The sequence below is a fragment of the Heliangelus exortis genome, chromosome 10, assembly GCF_036169615.1.
Source record: "Heliangelus exortis chromosome 10, bHelExo1.hap1, whole genome shotgun sequence".
Classification (NCBI taxonomy): domain Eukaryota; kingdom Metazoa; phylum Chordata; class Aves; order Apodiformes; family Trochilidae; genus Heliangelus; species Heliangelus exortis.
In genome coordinates this window covers 6721330-6736178 of record NC_092431.1, presented here as the reverse complement: position 1 = coordinate 6736178, position 14849 = coordinate 6721330, and the positions used below count along the sequence as shown (strand labels likewise).

Below are 14849 nucleotides of genomic sequence, written 5' to 3'. Positions count from 1 at the left end.
GCTGAGGGAAAGAAAGGGGAAGTGTCCACGTTTCCATTCAGGCTTGTGTACCCCAAAGGGGCATTCTACCCTTTGGGAGAGTCCAGACTAGCAGGATTTAAGCTTGGTCATTATTAATCTATCTCTGAGATTACTCATCTCAGTCTCTCCCTCTATTTTGTACCTTCTGAAAGGAGAGTTGCTCTGCTAACATGGTGCTGAGGGGCTGGATGGTTTGTCCATGCACTTGTTACAGGGTTAATATGAAGAGATAAAATGCTGGCATTATGGTTAAAGTCCCTGTTTCCTTAACTGAGTCTGGACACCTTCCAATTGCCATTTTTGTGTTAGTGGCTTCCATCCAGAGACTATTATCAAGAACATCTTGCTATAGGCTTTAACAGCACTCAGAAGCTCAGTAATTGTATTTCTCAGTGTGAGCACCCTTGATGGCACAGCCTGCAACCTGCAGCAGGTACTGGGAAAATTCAGATGGGGCAACAGAAATCATCCATCTCTGTGTCACTGTGTCACACTGTGTCACACCAAGCTCCTGCCTCTGGTGCACACTGCTGCTCCCAAGCCTGCTCTGAGGCAATCAGAGCCTGTGTGGCTTCCTCCCAGCCACCACCTGGCAGGTCAGGACATCCTCTGGGGACCTCCCTCCAAGGGCAGTGCAGATACACCCAAAGACACTGATGTCAGTGCAGCAGCAGCAAAGCTACAAAGCCCATTTCATCTGTCAGAGGTTTTGCCAGCAGCTCCTGGTGTGCAGCTCTCCTTCTGCTGTCACTGCCAGGGGGGAGCAATACCCCCACCCCCTGCCAGGCTTCATCCTGCTTTTTCAGGCAGAGCTGGACAGAGTCAGCAATGTGACTTGTCCAAGGCCACCCAGAAGGAGTACAGGGCCTGGGACAGAATCCATGTCTCCTCACTCCCAAGCTCAAGGGGGTCTTTTAGCTTTTTTTAAAATTTATTTATTTATTTTAAGAGCAAGACCTTCCTTCCTGTAGGCTGCTGAAGGCTCTGGCACTGGCCACAGCAGACAGCCCCAGCTCCTCTCTGCACAAGAATGAACTGGGCACAATTTCCAAGCTATCTAAGGGTTGTGGGGCCATGGGGAGAGAAACTTCCAATCCAAACAAAGCAGGCAAAACGTTATGCAAAATCACTTCTCCATCCCCTTCCTTTCCACTCTCTCTTTTTTGCATCATCTTGACAGAGGATGTTTCTCCTGGCCATGGCCTGGCAGCTGGTGCACCTTCCATGTGGATTTCTGTGGCCCCCAGGAGGAGAAGTCCTGTTTTATAGAGAGGTTCAAGATTTCATAAGCTATTTCACATGGGTATGAAACCAAACTTTCCCTTAAATCTTCCCTGAAGGAAACTCCCCCTACCTGACTCAAGTAAATAAACATATAGATAGATAAATACATAAACTTCTTTTCTTGAGCAATTCCAAATGGTTGGTTTCAAGGAAAGGGATTTCTTTTTCTTTTACATACTGAGTGTTTCTACAGGGTCTGACTGTGGGTGATGTGGTTGTAGGGCCCTGTACAACATGAACCTACAGGCACCCACCCCAGCATTTCTTCAACAGTCTTATGGTGGAGGTGCCATGGCTGGCTTGATAATAAATGAGGCACAGGAAAGAGTAAAATTCAATCCAAAGTTACATCCAAATGAAAAGCAAAAGCATTCCAAATGTCACAGTAGCACATTATGACACCACCAGAGCTTCTCCTCTCTTTTTCATATGATTGTGCAAAATTTTTCAGAGATAACACTCAGATGACACACCTGGAGGAAAGACTTTTCCAAGTAGCCCCAGAGGAGGGGTTTCATTTCCTAGTGAAATCTATTTTCTAACGGGTTAAATACTTTTTGCTTTGTTTTTTTAAAATGCAGATCTGTGGAGGAGGAGAAGGGAAAAGGGATACACCCAGGTGCACACAGACCTGAACCCTGGCAATCTTTTTGCCACTTGTTCTGTTGTATTTAGGGATGTCCCTAAAAGTGGCACAGCCAGTTTTTCCTGTGAAAAACAACAGAAACCTTTTATAAGAGCCTGCAAGAGAACGACTAGAAATGCTAGGGATCTGAGATACACAGGAGATATTTGGCTTTTTCCAAGAGCTGTGCTCTCAGTCTCAAAAACGAAGCCCTCCTCCAGGGTTTGAAATCTGGCACTGAAAGAGCAGACCCCTGTATATCATCAGCCACTTCTGGAAATCTCAGCCAACTCTGCAGAAAATGAGAAAACCTTCCGCTGGAAGTTAAAAGAACAATCCAGAAGTGGTTTTAGCAGCTACTGTGTGTTCCTGCTGTACTAAGTTATTTAACCTGAGACCAAGTTTCTTCCCAGGCTCCTAGCCTAACATGGCATGTTTTCCCTGCTGGAGATTCAGTTCTTGTACATCATGTAGTAAATATAAAAAAGGAGGTTTACAGACCAGTGAATAGAGAAATCTCTTTCCAGGTCAATGCAAGAAATTATTGAGCATTGGAAAGCCTCAGTTTTATCTCCTGCCAAAGGAGGGATTAAGCTACAATGATTCCCAGGCCCAGGGTCTTTTTTTTTTTTTTCCTTTTGCCTTGCCTTCTTTGAGTGTAAATTGACAGAGACGAGTTTTCACTCCAAACAGCTGTCTGTTATTTGAATGGAGTCAGTTCCTAATCCCACACATGACTGCCATCACAGGCTGCTGGAGTGGAAATGTTTCTAGTATCAAAACAAAGCCTCTGGCACAAAGACCTGTTTGAGAGGGCTCTGTGCATAACCTCTGCTTTCAAATACTATCTTTTCTCCGAAGGCACTGCTGGCTACCAAGCTAGTCATTACCCATTTAATTAAGAAAAGATGCCCTCTGTTTTGCATAATTATAAAGGAGGAAAATCAGTATAAGATGCACAAATGAAAATCAGTTGTTTGAACCCTTCTATTTCTTCTTTCTTTTAATGTGTGTTTTCCCTCCCTCAATTTTCATTTCGAAATCAGAGCTCCAAGTGAAGTGGCCTGAAATAATGAATGGGATTGTTCTGAGAACTGTAATTCCCAAAGATCAGTTGCTGGAAATGCTCATACCTACCATTAATACTAAAATGTCTAGAATTTTAGATGGAATAAACATTCTAGGTATTTCTCTAGTTACTTGCCAGTCCACACTTGCTTTTCAAAATCTCAAAAAGGTCCTGCTGATATACATAACATTTAATTCCAAATATTGTCACCCTTTCTTGCCTCAAATTAGGGATGAAATTTCCTGGCAGGTGCAATAATGCTCGGCTCAGGATGTCAGGGAAGAGCTGAGCTCTCTCACCACTCTCATTGACAATTTTCTTCCTGAATTTTGGCAAAGGACTTGCTCTGTTTGCCTCTTGCCCTATTTGTACTATCATGACAGCAACACTTTTGTTGTTAAAAAGGTCTTTCCTCTCATTCCAGCAGGAACTACTTCTTCGTAGGTGTTCATACAGCAGTAAGGATGCTGTACCTCATACTGGTCACACTTCCTATACCAAGAAGAATTTACTTTGAGTTTAAATAATGCACAGAAAGAGTCTGACCATTCCTTAATGCTCCAGAAGACCAGCATGGCATGTTAATGAACTGACTCTGAAACCAGAACTGAAGTCATCAACTGAAATACTCAGATCTGTCAGTCTCCATGGAGTGATACCCAGATTTTTTTCTTGGGGGGAAAAAAAGGAGATGATCTAATTTTGGGGGTATTTTTTCTTTTTTTGAAGGGCTTCTTGCCTGAATGATGGAACTTTAGAACTTAAAAATATTGTTTCCTGTGTACTCTGTTCTTCTAGGCATGTGCAGGTGAGGTGAAGTGAGATGCTACATCAGCTCCAGGGAGAGGCACTGCTGACAGCAAGGTCCTGAGCTCTGGGAATGCCTCATGGGCAGCCAAAAGTGGCTGGGACAGCTCACACATGTTGGTGTTTTCTTTGTAGCATAAGATGACAAGAAAAATCAAATTTCCTCTACTAGCTTAGTGTCATACTGAGGTGTTGGGAGGACAGAAGGGTGCAAGGGTGGTGGCATCTTCAAGGATGGGGGTAGCAGTATCAGTGTGAAGGAGGAAAGCAGCCATGCTGAAGTCAGGCACTACAGGAGAAAAGAGACCAGTGAGGGGAAAGAGGTTCATGAATTGGCAGAACACACACAGTGGGAAGGGCTGGAGCTTGATGGGCCCTGAGGGTGCTAGCACAGCCCCTCCACAGGCATGCCAAGTGATGTAGATCATGAAAAGCTTGGTGCTGAAGCAGGTCTCTCTAATTAATTACTGCATTTGGCACTGTAATCCCTCTCAGGCTGACTTAGTGCTCAGTTCAAGAAGCCATAGAAACTCTGGCAGGCTTGGCTGGCCCTGCCAGCAGTTGCTGTTTCCACCCTCTGAGGTGCTAGGATGGATGTCCCAGTTGTACCACCATGGTGAAGGAGATGGTCTATCAAAGCAAGGAGTGTGAAGAGAGGTTGGTCAGCAGAAGTGTCCTTCAGCAAAACCACTGGCTTCTTTCTGTGAGACTCTCCATTTGAAAGTGACATTCACCCCCAGCTCACAGACACCCTGACCTCCTGTTTATGTGACCCTCAGGGGGAGACACCAACAACTAGAATCAGGTTTCAATCCAGACTGAAAAGTTACTGTCAGGAGCCCAAAAACAACTCATGTGGAGCAATTTGGATCAGGTCATTTGGAGGCTCCTGCAGGAGGTGGCAGCTGGATCCAAACCACAGACATCTGTGAGCTGTGTGTTTTGTCTGCCAGGGAGGTGGAAGGGCAGCAGTGTGAGGACAGATCTGGATGATTGGTTCCAGCATCTCTTCTTGGGCCAAGGCAGGAATTGTACCAACCCAACAATCTGGGATGCAAGTTCAAGGAGAAAGCACCTCAGGGGCAGTGGGATGCAGAAAGCAGGCAGGTATGGGGGTGGCTGTTTCCTGCTCAGCCTGCTCTTAGTTTTGTGCAAGGAAAGAAAGGCAATAAAACTGGGAATGTTTGGCTTCTTGTTAGTTCATGTAAGCGAGAAGAAATTCCCCTTTTCATGACTGAAATAACTTATCAGCTTGGAGACAGGATCCATCCTGTTTTCAAAACTCCCAAGTGACTTCAGTCTAACATCACTAAACCCTTTGCTTGGAAGTAGGGGAATTTTACTCAGGTGTCTGTCCTGAATGATCTGAGATGGGTCACAAGGGTGGCCAAGGCAGTCCAAGAAGTTCCCATCATCTCCTTCGCCTTGGGCATTCACCTCTCCTCCTGCCCCAACACTCACTGCCCCACTCCCTTGTAGGACCAATGCTCAGCCATGAATCACAGCACCAGGGATGAAACATCAACCTGTAGGTTTTTTCTGAAAGGAAAACCCTATTTCTACCCACAGCTATTGTCCTGACAGACCAGGAGTACCAACTAATGGTAGTGCATGGGAGGGAATGAGTGGGAAGCAGGGACTTTTCAGGCCAACCTTCCCAGCAGACTGAATATTTTGTAAAACTGTTCTTCTTCTTTAGAAAAACTCTTCACCTTCCTTTGTAAAGTGTAAATGAAACCCTTCTGCTTTTTGACAGGTTTGTCTGGAGGGAGGTCCTGATGTCTATCGATGAGGGCAATTGGATTGCCTCAGGAAGGTAAAACCATCTGGAAAGGTTATTTGCATCTGCATTTTCTCAGTTTGGGACAATGTGATAGCAATGGGAGAGTCTTCAGATGGCAATGGAAATGTCAGCCTTTAGTAAATATCACAGCTGTAAAAGTGGGACATTATCTTAAGAAATGTTTTTTTAACTGATAGGAAGTTTTTCTTTCTAAGTAAGCAACAATGTTCACTATGACAGGTTATTTGGTGGGTAAATTTGGGAGGTTTTAGTTTTTACCATTTTCCAGAATTTTGGGGGGATTTTTTTTTAAAAGCAGCAAAAAAGTTTAAAAAGTAATTTTGGACCATTCCCCAGATCCTCCCCTAGACAAGACCTACCTTAATCCACAGTGTTTCCAGCTTAGAAACTGAATTGCTTTTTGTGTCACTTAGAAAAACAGAAATCACTCAAAGCTTCTCTGCAGAGTGGGTAGGCAGAGAAGAACTGATCTATAGTGGTTGAAATCTAAATTTTACTGTCATAAGTCAGTGAAGAAGCATGAACTATTTATCCAAGCAATAGATGGAATGATTTTGTTATTTTTTTTATTTCCTTCCCACATAGCTTTGGTAGCCTGTAAACCCTGCACATCATGTTCAGAATGGCAGTAAGTGACCAGTAGGTGCAGGTCAGTTTGTGGAGCATTCCCCAGGCTGGACCTACAGTGCTGTTATTAAGGGGGATTTTGCCTTCATTGGGCTCTGCCAGTAACAGATGTGTGGAGGCAGAGGGGATAATATGAAATCCTATATACAAATCATCCCACAAGCCACAAATGCTTCAGGGGGTCTCTGCCAAGGGTTGCTTGAATGTCTTTTTCCAAGAAACAGCCCCTCTTCATCATCATCATCATCCTGGCCCCTCATAGCCCAGCAGAGCATTAGGGCCGTCTGGGAATCCCCATGCTCCTGAGGGCACCAGAAGGGAGGAGGATGGACTGGAAACTGCTGGCTGGGTCCTTGGGTGCTTGTGCATGGCCACAGAGGGGTGAACTCTCTGGGCATCCCCTATGTGTGCACACAGAGAGGCACATGAGTGGGGTTGCAATAGGGACACGGAGCAAAGCAGGCTCCTTCAGATAAGGATGTCCTGGATCTGCTTTCCCCCATGAATATCAATTCCCTTCTTGGTCATGAGCCTCTCCCTTGCTTTCCCTGCTTTGTAACAAAAGATCTGTTCAGGGAATGCCAAAGTGCAGCTGGATAAAAATGAAAAAAAACATCTTCTTTCCCTCTGCTCCTTGTAGGGTGTCTGAAAGAGCATGCTCAGCATGCAAAAAAACCCTGCTGACTTCACACTCTACTGGAGAAGGCAACTCGAAACCAACAAAAATAATTGTCACTGTGTTTAGCCAGAGTCAATAAAAGCTCTAAGGGCCTGGCATTGTCAAACCCAGAAGAAAATAAATTGCCAGTTCATGAGCACTCCCTACAACGTATCCTGAAAAGAAGTTTTCTTTCCTTGCACCTCAGAAAAAAAAATAAGGGGAAGGAGAGGGAGAGAGCTGAGAGGGGGGAGAGAGCCTGGCAACACATATTTCATGTCTAATGATATTGTTTTAGCCGTGAGCAATAAACTGTGGGGTCTTGAATGATGGCATAGGAGAGAATAAATAGCAGTTCTGCTTACCCCGATTGGCTGTTGGATCAGGTAGTAAATCTGAAATAAAAACTCTCTAATTTGTAGGGACAGGCAAACAAAGTTGCAAAAGCAATGGAGTGACGTGATTTATCTTTCAAAAAATGCCAATGATTTTGGATGCCCAGCCTGAGACACAGTCAAGGGTCCTGATTTCAGGGAGGGAAAGAGCTCAGTGCAGCCCCCAAAATGCAAGCACGTTTCAGATCTGAAAAAGGAAGGTGTCTAGTGCTAGGCACACAGGAGATCAAACACTGGGGGCTGTGTCTTCAGAATCATTCCTGGTTTTACTCCCTGGCTCTGCCAATCTCCCCAGCAGCAGTGCCCCCACCCCTTTACAAATCTTGCCTCACCTCACCTCAAACCACCAACCACTTCTGCAAGCCAAAGCCAAACCCAGAGTTCTAATAGTTTCCAGAGATCCTGAGAGCATGAGGGAAAGCCATGTCCAAGTGATCCTTTTATGAATGTTTTAACAAAATTAAACAGAACGCAGTAGAATGTAGAGACAAAAAAAGTCAAGCAGAAAATGAACAATACTATTTATGTGTCCTTTTCTGTGCTTTTATCCTTAGGCTGGTAAAATCCTTCTATCTGACCCTTGTTCATCATAGCAATGTTAGGTCCATCACATGAGGGACTTAATTTTCAACTTGAAGCCATGTCCTGGATTTTGTTAGACATCCATGCAGACCTTAGACCTGCATGGTGTTTGTGGACCTGCCTCTGAGTGTCCTGCTCAGTGCATGAAAGAAGTGTTCTCTGTGAAGAAGGAATCACCTCTGCTGTGATAGTGACCTGTGCCAACTTTCAATTGCCTTGAACAAAAACTGCTCAGTTTTTCAGAATGAGTTCAGAGTTCAGAATGATCTGGTGGGTATGAAGGCAGCAGCTAGCATAGAAAGCTGAGGAGCCCTAGAGGAAAATTGGCAGCAAACAAAAGCTGGAATGAGGTTGAAATGAGGCAGACAGCAACTACTTTTTCTTTGGAAACATCCCAATGGACAGAAAGAGCTGGTGAGGGAGCAAGGAATGGAGATGGGTTTATTTGTCACTTTGGCCCATCTGCCAGGAGAAGTTGGAACCCCAAGAATGGAGGAATGTCCCCATCAAACAAACAGGGGTAGAAACAGCATCTTCTCTCTCCCAGGTAAAGAAGCCTGTGTTGTTCAGACAAGGTAGCCACGATTTGCACCACTAGGGTTGGATCTGCTCAATCTTCTTGTTTTTCTCCCGTTCACATCTGACATTCCTTGGCTACCAACCCAGGTGGTTTTACAAAGGCAAAATGAGTTTTCACAGAAATAGGCAAAAAGCTGAGCATACAGCTGCCCAGTGCTTGAAAATACCCACTGCTGCATTCAAAGCTTTGTACCATGTTTTTAATTAGATGTGACAGCTTAGGGTTCAAGCATGTGAGGAATTTCAGTCTAGATGAAAAGGGACTGGGCAGAGATCAATAAGGATAAAGAGGCAGCGATAAGGAGAAGGACCTGCTTAATCTTGTTTTTATCTCTGTTTATTTATCCTCTGTCAGCAGTGCTCTCCTGATCAAACACACAGGCATGTAGAATCCAGTGCACTTACTCCTTGTGACATGACAATAACAACAGAGCTGGCACTCACATCCCTGGTCACCCCATCCCTTAGCAAACAGGATCTTCTGCTGGCTGACACGCAGCCACCACTGCCCGTGTTTGTTCGCCTGTGCTCATCAGCTCCTCAAGGCACTCAGCTCTGGCCTGCCTCTTGTCCTCTTGTCCCTTCCTGTGTAGCTGATAGAAAGTGTCACTCTTCTCCCACACCTTCCCACTTGACAACTTGCACTGGGACCGGAGATGGGCAAGATGAGTCCGTGAGTTGTTAGAGAATGGAGGGTTTCGGCCCTCTGCTCTCACCACAGCAAGGAGCCCAACTCTCCTCAAGCTCTTTTTACTCCACATCTCATTTTATCTTAAGGGATTAAAAATCACCCTTTGCGTTGTCTTTCCAAAAAAAATAAAAAATAAAAAAAAAAATAGCACTCTGCAGGTGAGAGGCAAGGGTCCAGGGGGCTTGTGGAGCTCAGTGGGGGAGCACTTCATGCAAGTCAGGATGGAGCTGGGTGCTCACTCATTAGACCTTTTTGTCTTAAGCAGGGGTTTCATCCCTGATTTACACCCTTCCTGATGGCTCTGCTGTATGTCAGATGTATTTCTCTGCTCCTTGGGGTTTCACTAACTTGTCCACACAAAGCAGGGGCATTGGGCAGCCTCTGCAGTGGAGAGACTTGCAGAAAGAAGTGGCTGAGGCTTTCATGAGAGGTGGAGCCCAGTATTCCCATTTGTACCAGGGCCCTTTGCACTGCCTGAATACACCATCTGACTGAACTCCAGGGCAGTTGCTTGATTTAGAGCAGCTGGGGGTACAGCTGGATATTTGGAGAACACACATATTGTGACTCTCAAGAGAACAACTGGACCCTAAAGGACAGGATCTATAGCAGTCCATACTTAGCCATACAGCCTCTGAGCTATTTCCAGCTCCCCCCTTCCTGGTTTGTTGAATAAACCTAATTCAAGCAAGGCTATTTTAACATCATTGCATTTGTTTCCAGAATGATTTATCTGCCAAAACTGTTATATGCCATACCTTCCAATCAAGGCTTTTCTACTGAAGACTGCATGAGGCAAAGTATTTCCAGCATTGTCCTAATTACCTCCAATTTTTACCTGCAAATTAGCAATTTCTGTAAGGCACCAGAAAATATTAACCATCCTAACTGCTAGCACATCATAAGTTTAACTTCCACTCTAGGTAGATGTAGAGGGAAGCTGATGGCAAATTTGATCAGTGACACTACTGAAGAGTGAATACAGCACTTTTGTAAACCCAGATTCATTTTTTTCTAAACTTATTTATTGAAATATCCATATTTAGACAGTTTAGATTGTTGCTGTTTTCTGCAGATTTTGCCCAGAGACTGAGTTGGTCTTTCTTGCATCTTCTTGTGGTGCCTCATTCTTTCTAATATCTAGGGAGGAGACTGAGTGATAGTGTCCCTTGCTAAAATAACTACACTTGTAACAGATTAACTAGGCCATGGCACTTTTACAAATAAGTTGTTAAATCCCTTGGCAGCTTTGAAATAAACAAAGGCTTCACAGGTGTTCTGTGCCAAGAAAGAAATGTCATTTGTTTCACATGTTTCCCAGTGAGGGTGCCTTTGAGACGGGACAGCCAGGATGTTGTTGTTTATCTGTCCAAAATGGGTTAGGAAAATCTCCTATCAAGATCAGTACTCAATAAACAGCAGCATGTTGGAACAACACAGGTTCCAAAGGTTGCTTTCAGAGATGAGGAGGCTTGCAGCTGATCCAGATATAACTCTTGTGATGCCCTCCAGGATTGCCCATGCATCTGCACTATTAGCACAACTACTGTAAGCCAACAACCCTCATCCATCTCCTTCAAGAGAAGACCATGGGACCTGCTGAGATCTTCCAGTGTGTTTCCTCACTTAAGTCCTGCAACACGAACTCTGCCTCAGGCTGCAGCACTTCCAGACAAGCCCACTGAGTATTCTGGCAAAGACTTTCCCCAGGGTCACCACGGGGATGGGAGGAGTGGTGACAGGGGCTGGCAGTAGCACAGCTCCCACATCAGCTGCAGGCAGATTGCAAATCCTTATCCCTTCTGCTGCAACTGTCTCCGGAGGTTAGCTCAGTAAGAACCTTTGTAAGAACAATATATTTAAAGGAAAAAAAAAATTAAAAAAGCAAACAAGCAAGACAAATGATGCCTAAGACTTTTACACATCTAGGAGATTGAAATTTCCTCTTGTGGCATAGTTCAAAGAAAGTCCAAGAAATGCGAGGCAAAAATTCCCAGATTCCAAACTGGTTTTCCCCTGTATGTTCAGTTTCTTGTCAACAGGCTTTGAGGGTTTTATGATGTGTTCACATCTGGAAGAAACTCCATGCATCCCCTTCTAACCCTTCCTTCAACCTCACCCTTACCATGTCCCTTGTCGTGACCCATGCAGTTGTTGGAGAGCTGTTGACCATTTCTTCTTGTATCAGTCATAGTTATCTCAACATCACCTTTGTCTGATCAGCTATCTCTATCTCCTGCAGATAAGCAGAAGCAAACGGGGTAAGGGCTATCATACCAGCATGATGACTACCTGAGATCTAGATGTGCTGGGGAGGATCTAAAGGGCTTTAGGCTTGGGCTATTCCTCACCAAGCTACCCTTCCTATCACCCTAAAAATGTCAACTTTAGTAATCTTTTAAATTATTACTATTCAGCCCTGCTCAGAAGAGAAATACGAGATCCAGAGCTGTCACTGAACTCCAGCACACAGGATGAGAACTGCTCTGTGCCCTCCACAGTCTGAGGATATTTGCATCCAGAGTCATGTCAGAAAAACAGAGAGGCAAGTTGTGAAATGAAGAGCTGAGCTGAGGTTCAAATCCAGAGTGTAAACTCCCAATGTAATCAGATCCAAGAGATACAGATCAGGGAGTTATATTGCTTTAGCTATTTTCAAAATCAAGAAAAAAACAGGAAAAAAAAAAGTGAAAATGAAGGAAAGTGTAGAAGAAAAAAAGAGGGCAGAGGAATCCTTACTACATTCTGAAGAAGGCAAGGCAGAGCTTTTTATTAAATGTTATTAACACATTAATTTTTGGCTGAATGCTTCTTTTGAATTTCTCTTTGTATTATTGCTTTGCTCAATCTACCTGTTTCTTAATCTGCTAAGGAAATGAACTCCTCTCTATTCTGGAAGTGTAAGGTGCAGCAAGCAGTGCCTGCTGAGTATTTTTGCTCAAACCAGGGACCACAGTCCAGGCTCCTGTTAACATTTTCTCCTCTCTGGCTCCTCATGCATGGCTGATACTTACAAACGTGCCAAGCAAGAGAATCAGATACTTTTTTTCTTACCAGCACACATTGGCACTCCTTGTCCCAGACGCTCTGTGGCCATTTCTATTTTCTGATCTGGCATTTTCTCTGATGCTTTGGCCAGTTTGGAGCAGGCAAGAGCCTTTCATGCCATGCCAGTGGTGGTACAACGTGTTCAGCACAGAACAGGCAAGGGTGTACATGACCATCTCTCCCTTGGAACTGGAGCCAAACTGGGACTAAGAAGTTCTTTTAAGAAGTATGTTTGTTTTACTGATGACCTTTGAGAAGAAATGACTATGCTGTCCCATTTCTTCTACTGAACTTGGCCTGCCTTTCATTGCACAGCCTTGACGAGGGTGGAGCTGGGGTGATTGCTTGGCATCCAGTGGCAGAAGTGAACCCACAGGCAGGAGAAGGCTGACAGTCTGCAGTTGCATATGTTTTTGTGAGAATTCATTTCCTTGTTTTCCTGAGAGGTCATGCTCTTTCCACTGCTCACCTGTGTAAATGGAGTAAGAGATTTTTAATCTTTTTTATTTTATTTAAAGTCTGCTCTACTCACATAGCGTCCTCAATGAACTCAAAGTTTTATCAGCTGGTTTCTGAAAATCAGACCTGCTGATCCCCCATCAAGACTGAATTCACCTTCAGCAACCAAAGCTGCCATGATTTCCATACTAGAAAGGCAGTGTCTGTGTTCACACTTGTGGGGATGGTCCACAGATGATCCTGTATGAGAAAGATGAGGAGTTTGGGCATAAATCTGGAGTCTTTCTTCTTTTTTTTTTTTTTTTTTGTACCCACCAGAAGACACATCCTAAGGCAAGTTTAGTTATATAAATATGTTGAAGTTTCTCTTAGATAAAGCAGAGCTGAAAGCAGGAACTTTCTTTCTTAGTCACATGTGGGTGCTCTGAAGATTGACCTAGATGCAAAGCACATCAGATTAGACTGGTTTGGTATTAGGACACCTGGTTCTTCACTTGTCCCTGCATTCCCACCATGCACATCTAGGACTGTGCCACCAAGTCCAAGGTTCCCCAAGTACAGCCTCTAGACTTGGCAGTGAAGTGTCTGGTGTTTCTTAGACAGGGATAGGAACCCTATGGTAGAAATCTTTCCTTGGGAAGATAACCAAGGTAATTTTAAGATCTGGCACACCTCACTTAAGTGGGGTTCACCTGCTCTCATGTAGACACTTTTTTAAGATGCTCCAGAGATGTCCATGAACCATAAATCAAGCCAAGGATAAGTGGTACATTAGACACAGGTATTTCTAATGCATACATAGAAAAGAAAGTGAGGATAGCTCCACCTCCTATGGAGGTCACACCATGACTGTTACTCTGGTAAAATACCTGGTGATATTCAGATTTTAAATTCCCCAGTAGGGATTCAGGTTTGTTCTGTACCAGTTTTGCCTTACCACCTGGCATGGATCAGATGTCTATGGGAGGATGTTAGACACAGATTACACAGTGTAAAGAATAAATAAAAGTATTGTTCAGACTGGTTCACTTGAACTTTTTTTTCATAGTGTACTTTATTTTGAGGTAGCTCCATGGTACTTTATTTTGAGTACCTTTGGTTTCTCTTCTTCTGTCTCTGTAGCTGAAGGCAATATTTTAAAAAGTGAAATTGAGGAGGCAAGCTACCCAGATGTATGAACTGGGCATAGCACTCTGATAACTGTGGTGCCCCAGTGAGCAGACTGGTCTTGAGAAAGTGAACTGGTACAGAATGAGTTTAAGAACTTTACAGTAGAGATAAGGAAGGATCTTCACATTATTCAGTAAATTTGAAACTCCTGGTGATCCATATGGTCCCTTTGCTCTTTTACTGATGTGTGATCATGAGCAGAGATGTGCAGCCCATCAGTAAATCAACCTAAATACTTTGTTATAGCAACTCTCATTACAGAACATTGATAGATTAACTGTGCTCCGTTTCAGTTTATGAGCAAAGCTCTTTGCTCTCCCTGGCAGAGTGATTAATGTAAGGTTCACATACTTAACATTAGAGACCAGTATTTATGGCCTTAAAAACATCAAGAAAAAAGCAAAATGTCTGCTGTGACAGTGTATATAGTACAAGTGTCAAATCTTATCAAGGATCCTCTCATCCATTATAGCTTCAAGAGGTGCTATCATTTACCAAGCTGACCTGGGAGGCCCCAAAGCCTCATTGTAACATTCTTTGTATGGTAATCCAGTTAAGAGCAAAATGCAGGCTAAGTGAGACATAGCTTAACACTTTCATACACTCAATAAAACCATTACTGGGAAAGAAATCATCAGTAAGCCAGCCAAAGCCATTCTTCTCTGAGGGAGAAGGATGGAGTAAGAATCCTCCTCAGCCAAGTGAAGGGATTTTTCTCCCCCCCCTTGCAGTACAAACATGCTGAGAGAAGTGTTGCCACTACTGATGGGTAGGTGGTACAAATTTGGGGTTGACCATAGGGTAGGGTTGAGGCATGGTACAGGCCAAGGCATCACAGTAACCTCTGCAATAATTAGAGTTGGTTTCTGTGATGCTGCTCTTGCTCACTGTGGCTGGAACTTAGCTGGGTCTTGCAGAAGAGTCATAATGGGTTTATCTGCAATGCAGCTTGAAAGCTTTAGGGAGGACAATACCTGTTTACATTGAGGTAATTTCTCTTCTGGGTGTCAGAATCCAGAATCTTGAGCAA

At 44.0% G+C, this 14849-nt stretch overlaps 1 long non-coding RNA gene across 1 annotated transcript; it reads right to left on the bottom strand.

Moving 5' to 3' along the window:
- Positions 1–3678: 3678 nt before the first annotated feature.
- On the bottom strand, positions 3679–12889 carry LOC139800225 (uncharacterized). Its single transcript, XR_011727659.1, has 3 exons — positions 12806–12889; positions 12197–12659; positions 3679–4095 (listed from the first exon to the last, which is right to left on the bottom strand). It is a non-coding gene; the product is annotated as an uncharacterized lncRNA (long non-coding RNA).
- Between the last annotated feature and the right edge of the window lie 1960 nt (positions 12890–14849).